Source organism: Loxodonta africana, chromosome 3 (assembly GCF_030014295.1).
Source record: "Loxodonta africana isolate mLoxAfr1 chromosome 3, mLoxAfr1.hap2, whole genome shotgun sequence".
In the NCBI taxonomy this organism is placed as follows: Eukaryota; Metazoa; Chordata; class Mammalia; order Proboscidea; family Elephantidae; genus Loxodonta; species Loxodonta africana.
Window position 1 is genome coordinate 63,581,442 of NC_087344.1, and position 23,867 is coordinate 63,605,308.

Here is a 23,867-nt window from a genome sequence, read left to right on the forward strand (position 1 = left end):
CAAATTATTGTTTGTTATTACAGTTATCACAGGATTGTATAGGTAATGGCAATAAATACCATTGTTGCCTTTTACTCTTGCGTAGCTCCCAGTGCCTTCCTTTGCCTTAGTCCTGTTGTGCTGACATCGCATTTATTTTGTATTCCTTTCCCTTTACCCAAGTTAATATGCGTCTATAGCCTAGTGATTTTTTTCTCCCTTCCCTTCCTATCCCTGGAAACCATCAAAGAATGTTTCTTTCTGTGTGTAAATCTTTTCTTTACTTTTTATAATAGTGGTCTCACACAACGTTTGTCCCTCAGCATAATGTCCTCCAGGTTCATCCATGTTATGAGATGTTTCATGGATTGACTGTTACTCTTTAACATTGTGTATTATTCCACTGTGTGTATGTACCATGGTTATCCATTCATCCGTTGATGGGCACTTAGGTTGTTTCCATCTTTTTGCTATTGTGAATAATGCTGTGATAAGCATGGTGTGCATATGTGTCTATTCATGTCATGGCTATTATTTCTCTAGGATATATACCTAGTAGTGGGATTGCTGAATCATATGGTATCTCTATTTCTAACTTTTTAAGGAAGTGTTGTACAGCTTTCCACAGTGTTTGTACCATTTTATAATCCTATCAGCAGTGTATAAGGGTTCCAATCTCCCCACACCCTCACCAGCATTTGTTGTTTTCTGTTTTATTGATCATTGCCTTTATTGCCAGAGTGAGATGATATCTCATTGTTGCTTTGATTTGCATCTCTCTAATGGCTAACAGGAAACCCTGGTAGCATAGTGGTTAAGTGCTACAGCTGCTAACGAAAAGGTCGGCAGTTTGAATCCACCAGGCACACCCTGGAAACTCCATGGGACAGTTGTACTCTGTCCTATAGGGTCACTATGAGTCAGACTTGACTCGACGGCAATGGGTTTTTTTTTTGTTTTTTTTTTTAATGGCTAAGATGGCGAGCATCTCTTCATGTATTTGTTGGCCACTTGAATGTCTTTGGTGAAGTGTATGTCCGTATCCTTTGCCAATTTCTGAATTGGATTGCATGTCTTTTTGTTATTGAGCTATTGAAGTTTTCTTAAATTTTAGAGATTAGCCCCTTGTCAGATATGTCATTGCCAAATTTTTTTTCTCAGTCTGTAGGTTCTCTTTTTACTCTTTTGGAGAAGTCTTTTGATGCAAATAAATGGTTAATGTTTAGGAAGTCCCAGTCATCTAGTTTATCTTCTGTTGTTTGTGCATTTTCAGTTATGTTTGATAGTTTATGCCATAAATTAGGGCCTCTGGGTTTGTTCCTATTTTTATTTCTATGGTTTTTATAGTTTTGGGTTTTATATTTAGGTCTTCGATCCATCTTGAGTTTTATCTTAGTCATCTAGTGATGCTATAACAGAAATACCACAAGTGGATGGTTTTAACAAAGAGAAATTAATTTTTTCACAGTCTAGTAGGCTAGAAGTCCAAATTCAGGGCATCAGCTCCAGGGGGAGGCTTTCTCTGTCTGTCAGTTCTGGAGGAAGGTCCTTGTCATCAATCTTCCCCAGTCGAGGAGCTTCTCCACACAGGAACCCTGGGTCCAAAAGACGCGCTGTGCTCCTGACTCTGCTTTCTTGGTGGTATGAGGTTCCCCTGTCTCCCTGCTCGCATCTCTTTTTTATATCCCAAAAGAAATTGGCTCAAGGCACAATCCAATCTTGTAGATTGAGTCCTGTCTCATTAACATAACTGCCACATATCCCTCCTCAGTAACATCATAAAGGCAGGATTTACAACACATAGGAAGATCACATCAGATGACAAAACAGCAGACAATCACACAATACTGGGAATCATGGCCTTGTCAAATTGATACACACTATTTTGGGGGACACAATTCAGTCCATGACAAGTTAGTTTTTGTATATGGTGTGAGGTATGGACCCTGTTTCATTTTTCTGCAAATGGATATCCAGTTTTTCCGGCATCATTTGTTAGAGAGATTCTTTCTTCCCCATTTAATGGATTTCGGCCCTTTGTCACAGATCGGCTGTCCATAGGTGGATGCACTTACTTCTGGGTTTTAAGTTCTGTTCCATTGGTCTATGTGTCTGTTGTTGCACCAGTATCAGACTGTTTTGACTACTGTGGCTGTATAGTAGATTCTGAGATCAGGAAGCGTAAGGCCTCCTACTTCAGTAGTGCTTTGCTTATCCAGGGTCTCTTTTCTTTTTGTATAAAGTTGGTGATTTGTTTTTCCATTTCTTTAAAGAACGTTGATGGAATCTGGATCAAGATTATGTTATATCTACAGATCACTTTAGATGTTATTGACATTTTCACAATGTTACCGGGGTCTCAGTTTTTCGCTTGGTGCAGCTACTGAGACACAAAAATGGGTGAAAGGGCAAGAAGAAGCTTTATTTGGTTGACCAAGCAAAGGAGCACACCGGGACTTGTGTCACCAAGATGGATCCCTGAACAGTAGCTGATACAGCTTTTGTTAGGGGCAAAAACTGAGGAAGGATCCTGGCTGGAAGGAGCAAGATCACTGATTGGTCTGGCCTGACAAGGCATTCCAGGGCAGTTCCATTGTCTGCTTTTGCTCAGTCCAAAATGGCAGTCTCTCAAACTGAATCTTAGGCTCAGACCCTTAGCTTCTAAAAGTCTTCCCCCAGTCTTGGGCCACTACAAGTTTGGTTCCATCTGGCGGGAGAAAATTTCCAGGGTCATCCAGAGGACAGGGTTGATAATTCTGCACATGTCAGGCAGGCCAGATTTGGTCTTCACTGGTTCTGTGGTCTATGACCCCAGCCTATTGTTTTTCTTATCTTGTTCAGGAAGTTGGCCAATTACCTAAAAACATCTGGAGAAACCAGTTAGAAGGGGAGGTGACTCATGCTATTCTACATACAAGTTGGGGGTTGGTAAAGTTGCCCTGAGGCTGTCAGCCTCAACAATGTTAAGTCTTCCATCAATGAGCATGGTATGTTCTTCCATGTATGTAGGTCTCTAATTTAAGAATGTTCGATCTCTAGTTTTCTGTGTTTTTTTAATCATACATAAGAAATGTGTAATTTTTAAAATTGTTCTTTGTATATACTGAAATCATCCTGTGAGTTTTCCCTTTGGTCTATTTACGTGGTGAATTATATTCACAAATTTTCTGCTGTTGGACCATCCTAGTACTCCTGGGATAACCACTCTGCATCATGATGTGTTATCTTTTGAATACCCTGTTGGATTTGGGTATTACCTTAGATATCTGCTATAACGGAAATACCACAAGTGAATGGCTTTAACAAAGAGAAATTTATTCTCTCACAGTCTAGGAGGCTAGAAATCCAAACCAGGGTGTCAGCTCCAGGGGAAGGCTTTTTCTCCATGTTGGCTCTGGGGGAAGGTCCTTGTCATCAATCTTCCCCAGTCGAGGAGCTTTGCAGTGCAGGGACGCTGAGTCCAAAGTACACCATATTCTCCTGCCTTTGTTTCTTGGTGGTAGGAGGTCCCCCTATCTCTCTACTCACTTCTCTCTTTTATGTTGCAAAAGAGATTGGTTTAAGATACAACATAATCTTGTAGATTGAGTTCTGCCCCATTAACATAACTGTTGCTAATCCTACCTCATGAACATCATAGAGGTAGGATTTACAACACATAGGAAAATCACATCAGATGACAAAATGGTGGACAGTCACACAATACTGGGAATCATGGATTAGCCAAGTTGACACACATTTTTTTGAGACACAATTCAGTCCATGACAGGTACCTATTATTTTATTTAGAATTTTTGCATTGTGGACTTCCTTAATTGCTGTTCAGAGATCTATACAATCTACTCCCTACTTTTTCAGTGATCTCTGCTGGAACTACAAACTAAACACTTGCTGGATGCTGGGTTATACCAGTGGCTAACATATAGTCCCTGTCTTTAATGTTGTTGTATGCCATCAAGTCAATTCTGACTCATAGTGACCCTGTAGGACACAGTGGAACTGCCCCATAGGATTTCTCAACCAGAGGTCTATGGGGAGGGGGGATGGCGAGGCGTGTACCTGGTAGGGCACGTGCCCTGGGTGCCATGTGCGTGCCCTGGGCACAACTCGAGGTGGGGTGCTAATGAGCAATTTCTATTGGCCATCACAGTTTCCATCACCCAGCAATTTAACACTAATTGCCCTAGTTGCTATTTTTTGTAGATAGACCCCTGCTCCCAGGCTTTATGGATGCAGCTCACCTAGCCTTTTCTCCCACCGAGCCATTGGTGGCTTCAAACTGCAGACCTTTTGGTTAGTAGCTCCCGTCTTTAATAATTCCCACTGTAATGGCAGAAACAGACATTTTATACAGTTCATATAGTCATAAAAGCTATGCAAAGAGAGGGTTCATTCCTAAAACGAATACATCTTTATTACTGACCAAGTAAGGCCTCTTCCTTTTCCTTGGATACCCCTAAATGCTTTTGCTTATGTATTATGTTTCTTAATATCCTTTCACCTTTCCCTTTTCCACTCATCTCTGCCTGTGTGACTCTTATACAACCCAAAAGCAAAATCAAACAATGGAAAGCATGTAACGTAGTAGTTTTAAGAGCTCAGGCTTGAGAGACAAACATCGGTTCCAATTCTATCCATGACATTTACTAGCTATGTGACCTCGGACATATTGATTGCATCACCTCCCAGAGAGTCCATTTATTCATCTGTCAAATTAAGAAAATAGTATCTTCCTCACATAGAGAATACAAGCTAACCCGTATGAAGACTTACAACAGAGGGCCTGAGAAGTCGTAGGTGCTGTCCCTTTCTGTCCTGCTATCATTCCTGGACCATAAGAAAGTCACGTAAATCTCTTTCCTCTTACCCCTGCCTTCTAACAGCAGCTAGCAACATCACTTGTTTTACATTTTATAATGTTTCCTGTACAATAATTCTACGTGTATATAGCTTTGCTTCTAGCTCCACCATTTAGTAGCTGTCTGTGTCTCAAACTAGTTATTTAAGCCCTCAAAATGTCACTTTTCTCATCCGCAAAACAAACTTTAATTATACTACCTACTTCATAGGGTTGTCATATGAATTAAATGATCAATATGCATAAAGACCTAGCAGAGTGCTTGACATATAAGGGCTTAGTACACATTAGCTGTTGTAAATTTTAGTATTGTTAACAAAACTGTAAGCTAACTAAGGGGAGGACTATTCCCCTTAAAGGGAGAACCATTGTAGTATATAACATAATGGTTAAGAGCACAGGCTCTGGAGTCTTGAGCTCAAATTCAGACTCAAGCTGGGTAAAACTTGCTAGGCCTTAGTTTACTTACATTCAAAATGGGGATGATAATAGAATCTAGTTCCTAGAGATTATTGAGATAATCCACTCACTTAACATTTAGCACAGTAAACCAAACCAAAACCAAGCCCTTTGCCATGGAGTCAATTCAGACTCCTGGTGACCCTACGTGCTACAGAATAGAACTACTATCATAAGGTTTTCTTGGCTGCCCTGGTGGCACAGTGGTTAAGAGCTCGGTTGTTAACCAACAGGTTGGCAGTTCAAATCCACCAGCCACTCCTTGGAAACCCTGTGGGACAGTTCTGCTCTGTCCTATAGGGTCACTATGAGTTGGAATTGACTCAACAGCAATGGGTTTTTTTTTTTTTTTTTAATCTTTACAGAAGCAGATCACCAGGCCTTTCTTTTGATGTGCCACTGGGTGGGTTCAAACCCCCAACCTTTAGGTTAGTAGTCAAGCGCAAACCATTCGCACCATCCAGTAACCTTTTTAGCACAGTAAAACCAAAAAACCAAACCCATTGCTGTCGAGTTGATTCCAACTCAAAGCGACCATATAGGACAGAGTAGAAATGCCCCATAGAGTTTCCAAGGAGCACCTGGTGGATTCAAACCGCCAACCTTTAGGTTAGCAGCCATAGCTCTTAACCACTACACCACCAGGGTTTCCTTTTAGCACAGTACCTAACATAAACACTGACTTTTGATCAATTATGTGCCAGATAGTGTGCTAGTATCTTTATTTGGCGCTGTTCTAAATATTGTATTTCTGTGGGCCCCATAGCCTCTGCCTAGTTTAGCACTACTCATAATAATCTTTCAAACATTGATCAAATGCTGAGCTATAGACCAAAAGAATCTCATCTGGATAAGCTGGTTTGTCCCAGGTTAACACTCCTCATTTCTCTGTGATAAGTTGGTGTGGAAGCCACATGGCTCAGCAACTGTAAAAAAAGCAGCTTGTGGAAAGGGGAAGCTTTTATACCCTAAAAAAAATCATTCATCTTTTAGTGCTCTAATTTATTTCTCAGAGCTGGTAAAGGATTTGTTATGTAAAATGAATTTTTAAAAGTTGCTCCAGGCAAAAATGTTAAAATTCACTACATTCGGGGTCATGGAGAACATGGAAAACAGAACGTCTTTTTGGAGGAAATAAGAATTGATACAGCTGTTTTGGTGGGCATTTAGCCAAGGAAATAATTAAAGATATGCACAAAGGTTTAGTGTAAGACTGGTCACCTTAATGGTGTGTTCAGTAGCAAAAAAATGGAGATAATCTAAATGTCTAACAAAAGAGGATGGAATAACTAATTGATACTTTATTCAGATAGTGAGATATAGCGACTCAAAAAGATTTTGTAGAAATGAATTTATTGACATGGAAAAATATTCCAGATATATTGTTAACTTATTAGTTATTAACTGTGTGACTTTGGACAAATTACTTAACTTCTCTGACTCTGTTTCTTTATCATTAAATGAGAAGACTAATGTTGCCATCATTACAAGTTTATCATGAGGTTTGAATGAGTTATTATGTATATAAGTATTTTGAATTATGCCTAGTAACCACTATATAAGTATTAGCCATAATTATTACTGTAAAAAAAAAAAAAACCCATTGCTGTAGAGTCGATTCCGACTCATAGTGACCCTATAGGACAGAGTGGAACTGCCCCATGGGGTTTCCAAGGAGCAGCTGGTGGATTTGAACTGCTGACCCTTTGGTTAGCAGCCAAATTCTTAACCACTGTACCACCAGGGCTCCAATTATTACTATGGGGGGGGGGACTAAAAACATTTATGGCATATTATTTTTTATGAAACGTGTACATAAAGTGGTATGAAAATACATACTTCCAAATGTTAATAATTGTTGCTTGGTGTTAGAAATATGCTATAGTTTTTATTCTTTTTGCATCTCATTTTTTATATAATGACTGTGTATTTCTTGTGTAATTAAAAAAGTAATTAAAAACAAAAAGAAAAACAAATTAAGAGCATTGTTTTAGTAGAGAGGTAAGGATATCTGAAATTAGCCACACTGTCAATGCCCTGCCTATGCCAGTCTTCTCCATCCTCTTTGAAACTTGATCTCCCCTCTTCTCAAAAGAGAGAGGATAACACACCCTAGGATGCTCTAAGGCGTGACAGGTTCTTAACAGTGATATTGCCAACACTGAACTCCAGAGGTGGACAGGATGTGAGTCACCACCCTAGCATTTTGTCAAATTGATTATAATTGTTTCTGTATTTTTCCTTGGAGGTGTAAATGTAGTCATAGACTAATTTTCTAAAAAAGCAAATACATCAGAACGTAGACATCTAAATAAGTGGTTCCTGTCAAAGTACTTATCCTGAGAAACCATACACTTATTTCAAGCGGCCATCCAAGATACAACAGTTGGTATTTGCCTGGAGCAGCAGAGAAAGAAGGAAACCAAGGAACTGGAGGAGAAACTGGACTGCAGGTCTAACTGCCTCCATGAACTGCTGCCTCCCTAGCCACGAGACCAAAAGAGCTGGATGGTGCCTGGCTACCATTACTGAATGTTTTGATCAAGAATCAGTAGATAAATCCTGATCAAAAGGGGTAAAAAAATACGGAACAGAATTTCAAATTCTGCCAGAATCTAGACTTACTGGATCTATTGAGACTAGAAGAACCCCTGAATCTATCGCTCTGAAAAAATCTTCAAACTATCAACTGAAATTATCCCTGAAGCCATCTTTAAACTAAGTAACTGTTCGGCTAAACTAGTAAAGAATGTTTGTTATGAGAATTACGCTCTTTTAAAGAATTATCTATATGAGATCAAATTGTCAACAGTATCTCTAAAGCATAGATAAGAAGTTAGGGGGTAGTGAGTCTAAGTCAATATGGTGAAACAATATGGGCAGAGATAGAGTGGTGACACAATATGAAGAATGTAACCAATGTTATTGAATTGAACATGTAAAAATTGATGAGTGTGTGTATGTTCTGTTATGTATATTTTCACCAAAATTAAAATTAAAAAAAAATTGTCATTGTTCAAATTTTTTTTCTTCACAGGGAGAGGATTAACTTCAAAATCTGTTTACATGAAATGGTTTTCTAACTCTTCATTTGTTAAATCATGAAAACCAAAAAGACCCAAACTCATTACCATTGAGTTGATTCCAGCACACAGTGGCCCCAGAGTACAGAGCAGAACTGCTCCATAGGGTTTCCAAGGCTGTAAATCTTTACAGAAGCAGTCTGTCACATCTTTCTCCCGCGGAGTGGCTGGTAGGGTCAAACCGCCAACCTTTCGGTTAGCAGCAGGGCTCTGTTATATGGATTAAATAGTTGCTATAAACTAGAGAGTCCAGGTCGATAAGCTTTAATGAGAATTCTAAACTCTTTCTCAATAAATTCTTTAGAAAGAAAAAAAAAAAAGGAAGTTATAAAGGAAGTTCAGACACTAAGCTGCCACTGAAGGGGCAGAGGAAGCAGTTGCAAAGTTCCAACAAGTTCAGACAGAATAAGTTGCCACTGAAGGGACAGAGGAAGCAGAAGTTTAAAAAAAAAAAAAAAGGAAAGAAACTTCAGTGCACTTAAAAAATGGAAGTGTACACACAGACGCTAGTTTGAGAAATTCAGGCTTTAGCTCTCAATACCCACTTCCTTAAATATCAGATTCTAGCTCTGAATATACAACTGGCTGAAATATTAAATTCTAGCTCTGTTCACACAGACTCTAGCTCTGAATATTTCTAGCCTCTGATCACTTGGACCCACAAAAAAAAGGTCAGTTGGAAATGTAGATAGCAAACCTAAAGCAAAGGAAATAGATGCCATTAATAAACTTCGAAGGACCTCAATGCAAAGAAAGCAGAGTCCTGATTTAGAGAGCTTACCTCAAGATGATCACCAAGAACCCAGGGAGACAGACGGGGCTCAAAGCACCCAAGCAGGTTCCAGTGCTCCAAGTCCATGGTCTTCTGGGGTCGTTGGAGGTAAGACACCTTTGATCCCACAGTAGCTGCCAACAAAATGTCAACGAGCAGAAAAATTCACACTCTGTTTGAAATTAAAGCAAAGAGGTTTATTAAGGGAGAAAACAATTCGCAAATTGGGAAACACAGCGTTGAGAGGCTCTCAACAGAAGTGCTTATTAAATCATGATACCTAGTGATATTTTGTTGTCTTTGTTAGTTGCTGCTGAGTCAATTCCAACTCATGGCAACCCCATGTGTGCAGAGTAGAACTGCTCTATAGGGTTATTACAGCTGTGACCTTTTGGGAGCAAATCACCAGGCCCGTCTTCTGAGGTGCCTGTGAGTGGGTTCAAACCGCCAACCTTTCAGCTAGTAGTAGAGCCCTTAACTGTTTGCACCACTCAGGGACTCCAGTGTTATTTTATGTACAGTGAAATGGGTATTTTCATGTTTCTAATTGGCATTGCAAATGAGTGAAAACCTACTAGAAAGCAATTTGGAACTAAATATCAAGAACCATCAAATTCTCTCATCCTTTAACCTAACAGTCCCGCTTCTGGTAATCCAGATTGAGGAAATAAGCTAAAGTATGGAAAAATCTATATTTCATAATAATAAATTTGAAACATCTTAAATGTTTAGCAAAGGAGAAAAAGTTAAGGAAATTCTAACACATCCATATGATGGAATATTACGCAGCCATTAAAAGCAATTTTTATGAAGACTATGGCAACATGAAAATGTGCTTATGATATAATGTTAAATTGGGTTAGCATGCTACAAATTATATGTACACTAAGATTACTACTGTTTTTTAAAATGTACATTAGGAAAAGATGAGCCAAAAGACTTCACCAAAGAGCAAAAAGAGAACCTACAGATTGGGAGAAAAATTTTGGCTATTACAAATCAGACAAAGGTCTAATCTCTAAAATCTACAAGAAAAGCCAATACCTCTACAGCAAAAAGACGGATAATTCAATTAAAAACCAACCAAACTCATTGCCATTGATGATTCTGACTCATAGGGACCCTATTGGACAGAGTAGAACCATAGGGTTTCCAAGGAGTGGCTAGTGGATTCAGATTCAACCTCTCAAAACTCTACCTCTGTGCTATACTGCTATTAAGTTCACTTGGAGGGGGCTTATGTTGAGGAGGAGGACCAGAAAAGCATGCAAAAGGAAGAATATCCTGATGTCTGTCACTGATATTAGTCCCTCCGCCCAGCCTGGGGAACTGTCTGTATGAGTTCTGTAGGGAAAAGGGGCTGCAAGTTGAAGCTGTTTTCATGTTTCATTCCAACCTCTCAAGCAGAGCTACTCTGGGGCCCAGGTGACAAGACATGACGAGGCAGGAGGGAAGGGTCTCTTCCACCCTTGTTTGAAGTATACAGCTTCACACTGTCACAATGTAGATTTTGAGGAATTGCTCGTCACCTTGAAGCAGCCACAAGCTGGCAACAACACATCAGTGTTGGTAAGTCCCAATCCAGGCCAGAAGCCCCAAGGGGCTTCTTGTACAGTGAGACTGATTAGCAGCACCAAGGTGGGAGCAGATGAATTCAGTGGCCATTCTTCGTCTATACCTAGACTTTTATGAGACACCTCCAAGGACTCTATCATCTAATCAGGTAAGACTTGGCAGGGAGTAAATTGTTCCCTATAAATTTATTCCCTATGCATTGCATTAGGCAAATCTGCTGCAAAGGACCTCTTTAAAGTGTTGAAAAGCAAAGATGTCACCTTGAAGACTAAGGTGCGCCTGACCCAAGCCATGGTATTTTCAGTCACCTCATATGCATGTGAAAGCTGGACAATGAATAAGAAAGACCAAAAAAGAATTAATGCCTTTGAATTGTGGTGTTGGTAAAGAATATTGAATATACCATGGACTGCCAAAAGAACAAACAAATCTGTCCTGGAAGAAGTACAACCAGAATCCTCCTGAGAAGCAAGGATGGCAAGACTGCATCTTACATACTTTGGACATGTTGTCAGGAGGGATCAGACCCTGGAGAAGGACATCATGCTTGGTAAAGTACAGGGTCAGCAGAAAAGAGGAAGATCCTCGATGAGATGGACTGACACAGTGGCTGCAACAATGGGCTTGAGCATAACAATGATTGTAACGCTGGCGCAGGACTGGGCAGTGTTTCATTCCATGGTACGTAGGGCCTCTGTGAGTCGGAACCAACTCAATGACACCTAACAACAACAACAGTTTTTTCCCTGAGGCCTGGGGAAGTTCAGATGACAATAACAGTCATACTTTGTACAGATAAAGGGTTTGGGCAGCATTTGCAGACCCTTTATGGACATGGATCTCCTGAAATGCACATACTGAAGGGACCTTAATATATGCGCTTAAAGAAATGGGCAAAAAATAATAATCCAAGAAAGAGAATGTAGGAGGAAAATTTTTCTAAATAGCATTTGCCAAACCCAGATGACCAGCAGCATCTTCCCAGCCAACCCAATTAGAATCTTTGGAGTGTGGGCCCAGGAATACTGTACTTTTCCCTTATTAATCTCTCCAGGTGAATGTGAAAATCCTGTAACCACTGTTCCAGGCAACTCCATTCACCAAAACTGCAAATCATTTTCAGGCACTCAGAAATTAATTCTTATGGTTGAAAGCAAGACTGGACTATCTTTACTGCTTTGTAGGAGGGGGCAATCTAATTAGAGAAGGGAGGCCAGATCCCATGAGGACTTTAGCATTTAAAGTGGGTCCTGAAAGGTGAGTGCAATTCCAAAGTAAAGAAAGAGAAGAACAAAGACAGCTAGTCCCCCAACTTTAATTTGTACAAGTAAACTAAGATTTGATGCAACGATTCCTCTTCTAGGAATTCATTCTAGGAAAATCACTGAGGCTGGTTGCCCTGTGTTGTATTATTCATAATTAAAAAAGAAGGGAAAGAAAAAAAAAACTCCGGAAAGAATTAACATATCCTACAATAACAATAGGGAACAACTATAAGGTGAAATTCATGCCACTATTTAAAGTGTTATAGAAAAATTTAATGCATACAAAGATGTTCATGATATGTAAAGTAAGAAAAACAGGATATAAAACAATATGTCTGGTGTGAACCCATTTTTAAGATGTATGTACACGTGTATACTGCAAAAAGACATCAAAATGGTTAATGGATTGTGGGTGGAATTATGCTTAATTTTTTAAAATTTTAGTTTCTGTATTTATGAATTTTTTACACTGTTTTTATTTTTTAACAATGTTTTATGAAAAATTTTAAACACATCCAAAAGTAGAAAAAAAGAGTATAATAAGCACTTATGTACCCATCGGGAGCCCTGGTGGTGCACTGATTAAGACCTCACCTGTTAACCAAAAAAGGTCAGTGTTTCAAATCCACCAGCCACTCCTTGAAAACCCTATGGGGCAATTGTACTTTGTCCTGTAGGGTCATTATGAGTTAAAATCGGCTCCACAACATTTTTTTTTGGTATGTACCTGTAATGGAAACCGTGGTTTAGGAAACCCTGGTGGCGTAGTGGTTAAGTGTTACGGCTGCTAACCAAAGGGTCAGCAGTTGGAATCCGCCAGGTGCTCCTTGGAAACTCTATGGGGCAGTTCTACTCTGTCCTATAGGGTCGCTGTGAGTCAGAATTGACTCGAAAGCACTGGGGTTTTTTTTGTTTTGTTTTGTTTCATTTTTACCTGTAATGGATTGTAATGGATTGAATTGTGTCCCCTCAAAATATGTGTCAGCTTGGTTAGGCCATGTATGGTTGTCCTCCATTTTGTGATTTTCCTGTGTGTTATAAATCATAATCTCTGCCTGTGGTTAAAAAGGATTTCAGTGGGACTGTAACACCAACCACCCTTACTCATGTGACCTCCCTGATCCAATGTAAAGGGAGTTTCCCTGGGATGTGGCCTACACCACCTTTTATCTCTCATGAGATAAGAGGAAAAGGAAGCAAGCAGAGAGTTGGGGATCTCATACCTCCAAGAAAGCAGCACCAGGAGCAGAACGTGTCCTTTGGACCTGAGGTTCCTGGGATGAGATGCTCCCAGACCCAGAGGAGATGGATGACAAGGATGTTCCCCCAGAGCCAACAGAGAGAGAAAGCCTTCCTCTGGAGCTGATGTCCTGAATTTGGACTTCTAGCCTACTAGACTGTAAGAAAATAAATTTCTCTTTGTTAAAGCCAACCACTTGTGGTATTTCTGTTATAGCAGCACTAGATGCCTAAGACAGTATTCATCACCCAGATTTAACAATTTCCAATACTTTTCCAATCTTGTTTCATCTCCCTGCCTCCCCCCACTTTTTTTTCTGGAGTATTTTAAGGCAAATTTCAAATATCATGTCATTCCATGCTTAAACACTTTAGTATACATCTCTAACTAATAAATATTTAAACAAAAAATATGCAATAAGACTCTTAATATCATCTGATACCGGATTATTATTCACATTTCCGTAATTGTCTAAAACTATCTTTTTATAGTTGGTTTGTTATAGTCAGGATCCAAAAAGGTCAAAATATTACATTTGGTTGTTACGCCTTTTAGCTTCCTTTTATTCTATAACATCCCCACCCCTTTCTTTTTCATGCCAGTGATATCAAATAACACAGGAATCCAGATAATCTGGTTCACAAAACACAGCTCAGTCATATCCGATTAGCGATCCCCTCTAGTAAGGTCTCCCTGTCCAGCTCACATCATACATTCACGTAAAACCAACCGAACTCATTGCTGTTGATGATTCTGACTCATAGGGACCCTATAGGACAGAGAAGAACCATAGGGTTTCCAAGGAGTGGCTAGTGGATTTGAACTTCTGACCTTTTGGTTAACAGCTGAGCTCTTAATCACTGCCACACCAAGTTTCCTGTGTAAGTGTAAATTACTATAAATACTTGTGCAGTTGATAATACCTCATACCTCTCAAATAAAGTAGACAGAAGAATTCACCAGCTTACCACAGTCATTTGCCTGAGCTGTTTATTCACGCAGGGAGTTAACCAGCATGGCTCTTATCTGCCCATATAAACCAAAAACCAAACCCATTGCCACCGAGTCGATTCCAACTCGTAGCAACTTATAGAACAGAGTAGAACTGCCTTATAGGGTTTCCAAAGAGCACCCAGTAGATTTGAACTGCCAACCTTTTGGTTAGCAGCCATAGCTCTTATCCACTATGCCACAAGAGTTTCCTCTGTCCATATAGTAGGATGATATTTAACCCCTACCAATAAGCAACATCATGATAAACAAAGAAAAGATTGAAGTTGTCCAGGATTTCGTTTTACTTGGATCCACAATCAACACCCATGAAACAGCAGTCAAGTCTTTTGAGACACACTGCATTGGGCAAATCTGCTGCAAAAGACCTCTTAAAAGTGTTGAAAAGCAAAGATGTCACGTTGAAGACTAATGTGCACCTGACCCAAGCCATGGTGTTTTCAGTTGCCTTATATGCATGTGAAAGCTGGGTGATAAATAAGGAAGACCAAAGAAGAATTGATGCCTTTGAATTGTAGTGTTAATGAAAAATATTGAATATACCACTGACTGTCAAAAGAACGAAAAAATCTGTCTTGGAAGAAGTACAACCAGAATGTTCCTTAGAAGCAAGGATGGCGAGACTACATCTTACATATTTTGGACATGTTATCAGGAGGGCTAAGACCTTGGAGAAGGACATTGTGCTTGGTAAAGTAGAGGGTCAGCAAAAAAGAGGAAGACCCTCAAATAGATGGATTGATACAGGGGCTGCAACAATGGGCTAAAGCATAGCAACAATTGTGAGGATGGCACAACACCAGGCAGTGTTTCCTTCTGTTGTACATAGCGTAGCTGTGAGTTGGAACTGACTTGACGGCACCTAAGAACAACAAATACAAGGACCTTCAGACTCAGAAGAGCAAGCTCAAGAGAGGAAGACCCAGAAAGACAACAATCGCCCCTGTACAGCTATTTAAACTAGACTTAGGATGCTTCATTGCCTTCCGAGGACTCTGAGAATCGATGCCAGGAAGCCTGTCTCCTTTTGGAGACCCTAGCCTACTCTACTGGTTCCTCAGGATGATCCTGGGGGCAGGAGGACACTGGTGTAGCCAGGGGATAGCAATGGTGCCATTAGCACCAAAGCTATGGTATTGCTATCCCTTTCTCACTTGTCCTATTGCCCAGTTCTGGGAGAGCAGGAATTTCATCACCACCTGGTCAAGGCAAGCTAAAGGCTGGTAAGAATCAGGGTCAGGCTCACCTAGGCAATCTGTCCTTAGATTTAAAGAGAGGATATAATAGTAGCTGGGTTCTTGGTGATGACAGCCTTCAGTATGTCTCTCAAATCTGGATAGGTGGCCCTGCATGTCTGGTGTACAGCCTGGAGTATTCCCTCTCCATTTCTTTGGGAATTCCCTTTGTTTTTTTTCCCTGTATTATGAATCACATAATTTTCTTCATCTTTATCTCTCTAGTTTTGGTGGAGTACATCTACCAGTAGCTTCTTATGAAATGATGCTTTAGAGGTAAAAATTTTAAGACCTTGTATATCTGATCATGTCTTTACCCATGCATTTGAATGATAGTATTTACAGTTTAACAGAGTATAACATCTGCCTGATATCTGATAATGTTTACCTTTCTGTTCATGGATAAAGGTGGAGGACTAAAAGCTGATTGGAAACTGTGCATGAAGGTTGGCGCCATTGACCATGAGCTTCACCAGAGGGAAATTTGGCAGAACCATATGTTGAGAGACCTCAATGTCGGTATCTTTAGATCTTTCCTATTAGGCTAGTTATTTTCCCCCTAAAAAGAGACATCTGCCTAGAGGGTAAAGTTTAGCTTTCAGCATTCTGGGAACAGAGTGTGGGAAAAGTCTGATTTTTTTTTTTTTTTTTTTAATATGGTGCCCTTAACTGTGCCTGATGACCCTTTTTCTAGAGATTGTCTTACTTTCTCCAGGGAATTAACCTCTATACTGCTGCTGAGGTGGAAGAGGGGTAATCACCTATAGGTGCAGTAAGGGAAGGGAATTAGGCCTTTAATTAGTCCTCCTTATTTCAGCTTCTCTTCATCCCCACTTCCAGGGATATCAGTGGTACATTAATTCCCAGAACATAACAAACTGATTCTCCATTTTCTGGCCTCGGATTCAGTATACTTGGGTCTCCCAGGCCTATTGTTGTTGTTGTTAACTGCCGTTGAGTTGGCCCCCAACTTATGGCGACCCCATGTGTTAGAGCTCCATAGAATTTTCTTGGCTGTAATCTTGATGGGAACAGATCAGTAGGCCTTGTTTTTGCCACCCAAGAACCTTGCCTATTACCACTCATGTATCTGCCTTCCTACCTGCAAAATGTTGTATTTACTGTTCCCTGCCCCCTTTCCTTATGCTTTAAAATAATCCTTTACTGCAGTTTTAGTGGGATTTGAGGAAAGGAGCAGCAAAATTAGATGCATCAAAAATTATAGCCCCCATCTTTATCCAGAATTCTTTAGTTGTTTTTAATGGGATCATACTACATTCAACTACTTACAGACAGGCAAGTTATTTGGATTTCTCTGTGCCTTAATTTCCTTATCAGCAAAATGGGGGGAATAATGTACTGGTACCTACTTTATACTACTGTGGGGATTAAGCGAAATACCATATTTAATTTTTTATATTGTAATTTAGATGAAGGTTTACAGAACAAACTAGTTTCTCATCAAACAGTTAGTACACACATTGTTCTATGACATTGGTTAACAACCCCACGACATGTCAACACTCTCCCTTCTCAACCCTGGGTCTCCTATTACCAGCTTTCCTGTTCCCTCCTGCCTCCCAGTCCCTGCCTGAGGGCTGGTGCGCCCCTTTAGTCTTGTTTTGTTCCATGGTCCTGTTCAATCTTTGGCTGAAGGGTGACCTTCAGGAGTGACCTCATTATTGAGTTGAAAGGGTGTCCTGGGGCCATACTCTCAGGGTTTCTCCAGCCTCTGTCAAACCAGCAAGTCTGGGCTTTCTTTTTGAGTTAGAATTTTGTTCTACATTTTTCTCCAGCTCTGTTCAGGACCTTCCCATATTAATTTTAAGAAACACATTTTTTCCACATTTCACATCTCTGAAATCAGAATGCTTTGCATAAGTCCAAGTATATTGTAAGCATTCAATAAACAGTATCTTAGATTCAGTGAAATATGATAATACACGTAATGCACTTTGAAGAGTGCCTGGAATTAGGCATGCAATAAATGTTAAAGACAGAATTATTATTATACGTACTAAACCATACTTCCACCACCTGTTGCTCTGTTTGTCCTACTGTGGTGGCTTGCATGTTGCTATGATACTGGAAGCTATACTACCAGTAATTTAACTACCAACAGGGTCACCCATGGTGGACAGGTTTCAGCAGAGCTTCCAGAGGAAGACAGACTAGGAAGAAAGAAACATCTGAAAATTAGCCAGTGAAAACTCTATGCATCACAACAGAATATTGTCCAACATAGTGCTAGAAGATGAGCCTCCTAGGTTGGAAGGTACTCAAAATACCCAGTGACCACAACAGTGGACTGGAGTATGCCAGCAATTGTGGGAATGGTGAAGGACTGACTGAGCTGAGCAACATTTGTTTCTGTTGTGCATGGGGGCACCACGAGCCACAGCAAACTCCATGATAACTAACAACAACAAACCATACTTAGCATTCTGAAACTTTCTTATTCCACTTGATAAAATCTTGTGACCACTCTTCTACATCAGTATAAGCAGATCTACCTCTCGTTAAAGTTATATGATATTCCATAGAATGGATGTAATCATACTTTTAAGATCATTCTTCTATTGATGAACATTTATTTTTAAAGTTTTTTTCTAAATATCAACATTGGACACCGTGGTACATACATCCTTAGGCACTTGTGCTAGTACCTCTGTGAGGTACAAGTGGACACGCTCTGTCACATTTGTATGGAAAATGGCTAGTAGGAATTTCCAGAGTGAAAGAGGCATGTAAGTGATTAATCAAGCAATATGCAATTATGCAAAGCACACTAGACTTGAAGACAGAAGACCTACATCCAACTCCTGGCTCTACCACTTATCTTGGGAGATATTGTTTGTTCTTTCACTCGTTTGTTCAAAAGCATTTATTGAATTCTGCTTCCTCTGTGCCAGGCCCAGTGTTAGGGACTAGGAATACAGAGATGAATGAGACACAGTCCTTGTCCTCAAGAAATGTACAGTAATTGGTGGGAATACAGACATGTAAACAGATTCCAGCTGCAAATTATGTGACCTTGGGAGGTTGCTTAACCTCGGAGTGTCTGTTTCTTCAGTGTTGCCATGAAGATTAAATTAAATAATGTATGGGAAGTACCAGTTCCTGGTACATAGTAAGCACTCAGTAAATGGAAGCTATCATTATTGTTTTAGTAGCAGTAATAGAATTTTTATTATAAAAAGTAACTTGCTGTAGTTGCTATGAGACAAGTTCTTTCTCCTTGAACTCTAGTTTCTACAGTATTAAATAATCGTGGAGACAATGATAAAGCATATGCAAAGTGACACTCAGTAAATACTAGTTTCTTTTCTTTCCATTTTCTGTTGAGACAAAGGGTAAACAAGGAGATGTAAATGCAAACATTGATATGTTTGAACACCACAGTGATCTTCCTGCCCCATGTGTCACAGAGCCAATTCTGGGTACTTCCTTAACCACACAGATTTCACCTCTGGCCATATCTGCACATCTGGAATGAGGCTGCATACCTCCCTGTCCACAGCCACAGGTAAACATGGGGACAGAATATTCATATGGCCCAGGCCCGATTGCTGCCTCCTACAGGGTTTTTTTTCCTAGGTTTACTAAGCATAGCCCAGCTTGCACTCCATCCTTAATGTGGTCACTTATTTGCTTGACACTTACTACTTTCACACGATAGTTTCTTTTCTTTCCCATATAGCTATAAAACAAGAGTTATAGGAAGTGTATCTTGGTGGAGTCAACCATACCAAAGATCATGAAGATGACACAGGATCAGGCAGGGTTTCATTCTGTTATACATAAGGCCACCACGAGTTGGAGCCGACTTGACAACAACAATTATCTGGCAACCAACAACAACATCTTGATACCAAAAGTTTTGAACTTTAGCAACTAATTAAATTTAAAGATTGTTAGAGAGAGGAATTTAAGCAGAATTAACCGATAGGAAAGAGCAGTATAAATATTTTGGGCGTGCTCTCTGTTTTAGGGATTAACTGGAGTCTAATTATTGGCTGCACTGTTTGTATTTTGCTTGTTTGTTTACTTTCCTGGGGGGATTTTACACCACCAATAGTTATTTTATTCCTTTCTGGATGTGCACGGGGCCCCACAGGTCATACATTCTCCTGGGTCTTTGACAAGCTGACTTTCCTTGCAGAGGTGATATAGTGCAATGGTCACGTAAGTTTTGGAGTCAGGCAGACCTGGGTTTGAATTCTAGCTTTTCTATTAACTAGGTTTGGGATCTCAAGCAAAAATCTCTGAGACTTAGTTTTTTTATCTATAAAATGGGCAAATGGTATCATTACTACTATGATATTAGTATTATAGAATGAATATGAGGGTTAAAGAAGATAATACATGTAACCATTTAACACAGTGCTCACAGTAAGCACTTTTAGCTTTCAGTTAGACTCATTATCTTTATTTTCATTAAGATACCTCATGCAGTGCTTGGCACATAGTTGACACTCAAAACCTGGTAGCTGTTATGATGAGTCACCTACAGTTTCCAACTTCCAGAGTTATGGCTTTACTGTGTATTTTTTAAATTTGTTAGCTCTGAACACAATCTTTGGCATATTACTTAGGACTTGTCATTTCTGTAACTCTGACAATGCCTGGCACTGTGCCTGGCACATAGCAGGTGCTCAGTACGTAGCTGCTGAATCACATTAAATTGAACTAAACATCCATGCAGACAAGAGCTGTGTCACTAAATAGCTGTCATTCCAAAACTGACAGCTAACCCTGACACAGACATGCTTGTACAGTTCGTAAGCCACGGTTCCAACTTCCTGCATTGCATACGTCCCAGTTAATATCCCATTCTACTCAAATGACCTTTAGAAGAAAAGGTCAAACTAAAAGAAATACCTAGCTTACTGGCTAAGAGAACAAGCTTTGGGTAAGGTAGATCCAGGCTTACATCCTGGCTCCAGCACTGTCTAGTTGTCAGTTACTTAATTTCTCTGAACCTCAGTTTTCTCATCTGTGAAAAGGGGATAGATAATAATAGTACCTCTCTCATCCATTTATTGAGAATTAAAAAAAAAAAAAGTTGCCATCAAGTTGATTCCAACTAACAGTGACCTTATAGGACAGGGTAGAACTGCCCCATAGGATTTCCAAGGCTACAATCTTTACAGAAACAGATTACCACATCTTTCTCCCACAGGACAGTTGGTGGAGTCTGGCTGGTGGGTTCAAACTGCTGACCTTTCAGTTAGCAGCCTAGCAGCCAAGCTTTTTAACCACTGCACCGTTAGGGCTTCTACTGTGAGAATAGTGCCTTCTGTATGTTGTTCTCTTTGCCTGGAACACTATTCTCCCGTGTGTCACCTGTTTAATTCCTACTGTTCCTTCAGCCTGACTGTCACTCATTTCAGAAAGCCATCCCTGTTGTCCATAGTAAGTTGGGCCCATTGTTATACTCTCCCTGTAGCAACTGCAAAGTATCCCTTGTAACCACCAAAAAAAAAAAAAAAACCCACCAATGTACCTGTAATTGCTTCTTTAACTACTCATTTCCTTTGTGGATTGTGAACTCCCAAAGGATAGGGATAGTACCTGTCTCATTCATTCCTGTGTCCCCGGTGCCTAAGAGACCCTTAGTACCTGATATTTTGGGTGTATTACATTTATTGACTGAGTGAAAAAAAAATGAGATAATAAAGTACAGAAACGCAAAGTCTAACATTTATCAAGCTCTCAATAAATGGGATAATATATTATTATTAGTGATACAGTATTGGCGCTGAGTTTTTTCACCTTGAGAAAAGTAATGTAGTGGGAGGAGCAACAAACTAGAGATAGGCATGATTGCTCTAGCTCTGTAACTCCTGTGTTACATGACCTTGACCAAATCTTTATTCTTATTTTTCCACTCTTAAAATGAACATAAAGTATCCAACTAACCTTGGTTCTTACAAACGTCGCCCTTTTCCAGATCACATCTGAACTGCTGTACTGTGTATAAGCAGTTTCTAGATGTAGATCCTGAATAGTTCTAGTATTCAATTGCTTTCTCAGCTGCCAATTTGTTGCCCCCTGTGCCTTCTCCAGTCTAACCCTATCTAGCCCCTTCAGTTTGTTATACCAATTAGCTACCTCCTAGCTTCCAGACTAGAACAATATTCATCCTGAGGATAAAGTTCAAAATCCTTAAACTGCAGACTGGACCCTTATCCTCTTCCCACTCTCCCCTAGCTCACTGGGCCTCAGCCACCTGGCTTTCCTGAGGTTCCCTGGAGATACACATTCCCCTGACTCAAGGCCTTTGAACATGCCTGTCCCTTTGCTTGGATCACTGTCCCCTCGTCTTGATCAGGTTAACTAATCCATACTCAACCTGTCTCACCTTTAACATCACTTTCTCAGGAAGCATTGCCTGGCTTCCTTAGAAGGAATTAAAGTCTCCCTGTTATATGCCATCTTCCTTGTAAATCTGGTGTGATACATTACCAGGTCTTCACATTTAAAGAGAAGTTTGGCTCTGGACTTAAAAGTGAAATTTCTGTTTTTAATACCGGCGAGTAATTAAAAAACATAAAACATTGTGGGCTTAGTTATCTAGTACTATTATAACAGAAATACCAAAAGTGGATGGTTTCAGCAAATGAAAATTTATTCTCTGACAGTCTCGGAAGCTAGAAGTCTGAATTCAGGGTGCCAGCTCTAGGGAATGGCTTTCTCTCTCTGGGAGAAGGTCTTGGCATCAATCTTCCCGGGATCTAGGAGTTTCTCAGCACAGGAACCCTGAGTCCAAAGGACATACTCTGCTCCCAGTCCTACTTTCTTAGTGGGAGGAGGTCTCTCTCCTCTCTGCTCAATTCTGTCTTTCATATCTCAGAAGAGATTGACTCAAGACACAACCTAATCCTATAGATTGTGTCCTGCCTCATTAACACAGCTGCCTCTAATACTGCCCCATTAATATCATAGAGGTTAGGATTCATAGCACATAGGAAAATCACATCAGATCACAAAATGGAGGACAACCGCACAATACTGGAAATCATGGCATAGCCAAGTTGACACACATTGTTGGTGGACACAATTCTATCCATAATATGGGCCAAACTAAAATGTTTGTAGGTCAGTTAATGACTTCCTGTGGCCTGCCTATTTGCAACCTGTGCTGTTCAACTTTTGGCTATACTTGGTAACTATTTCTGTGTTAACCATCACTCCATTTATGAACTGTCCACTCCATACCAGGCACTGTGCTTAGTGCTTTACTTAAATGAGCTCGTATAATCTCCAGAAGCACCTGTGAGGTCAAGTAAGGTTCAGAGACATTAAGACACTTTTGACCAAGGTCACAAGTAGTGGAGCCAGGTGCTAAAGTTGTTTCCGCTGCCCTACTCTGTGTCAAGGTACAGTTTGTCAGTTTAGAAGGGAAGAGACTTCTGAAGCTCTCACAGCTGCTAATTGTTGAGTGTTTACTACGTGCCAGGCATTGTGCTAATTACTTTACATGCGCTGATTTAACCTTCACAACACCTATAGGAAGGAGCTGCTGTTATCCTTATCTTGTAGATGAGGAAACAGAGATATCCAAGGTAAAGACAGATGTACCCAAGATAAAGACAGGATTCAAACCCAGACATTCTGATGACACAGTCCCCACTCTTAGGAACCCCTATCACCAATTTGAGTTTGTGACAGAGTAATGGGCTGAATGGGAAAAGAGAAAAATTTATAAATCACTCTTTCTCCAATCCAGGGCCCCACCAAAAAATAAAAATAAAACCGAACCTAATGCCATCAAGTCAATTCTGACTCATAGCAACCCTATAGGACAGAGTAGAACTGCCCCATAGGGTTTCCAAGGCTATAATCTTTACCAAAGCAGCCTACCACATCTTTCTCCTGCAGAGTGGCTGGTGGGTTTGAACCGCTGACCTTTCAGCTAGCAACTGACCTCTTTATCCATTGTCCCAGCAGGGCTCCTTAGAGCTCCACAGAGGACTCAAGAGAGGAATCCCCTGGGTATTTTCCATGAATCTGCTATTGAGAGGTTTGGCCTGCAGATGGCAGCAACATTAAAATTCTCCAAATTCTGCAACGTTCAAAGCAGTAGTGAGGGAGCTTTATACTTTCACATTCGCTGATTTGCATATCATTCTCTGATTGGCCCAATTATTTGCCAGTTAATTTGACTCCTTGGTTCTCAGCCCAGTGAGACCTGGCAGGATTGTGGAGTTGTCTAAAAATGTGTGGGAAGAAAGAGCCCTCAGGATTTGAAACGACGGTGAACTCAGGTGAAGTTATCCAGTCCCACAGACATCGCGGTGATGTTAAACTGTGTGTGGCGGAACCTTGTTTCAATGGTTCCCAAAACTTTTCCAGTTTCTTAGTTTTTTTAATCCCCCCTTTTTTTT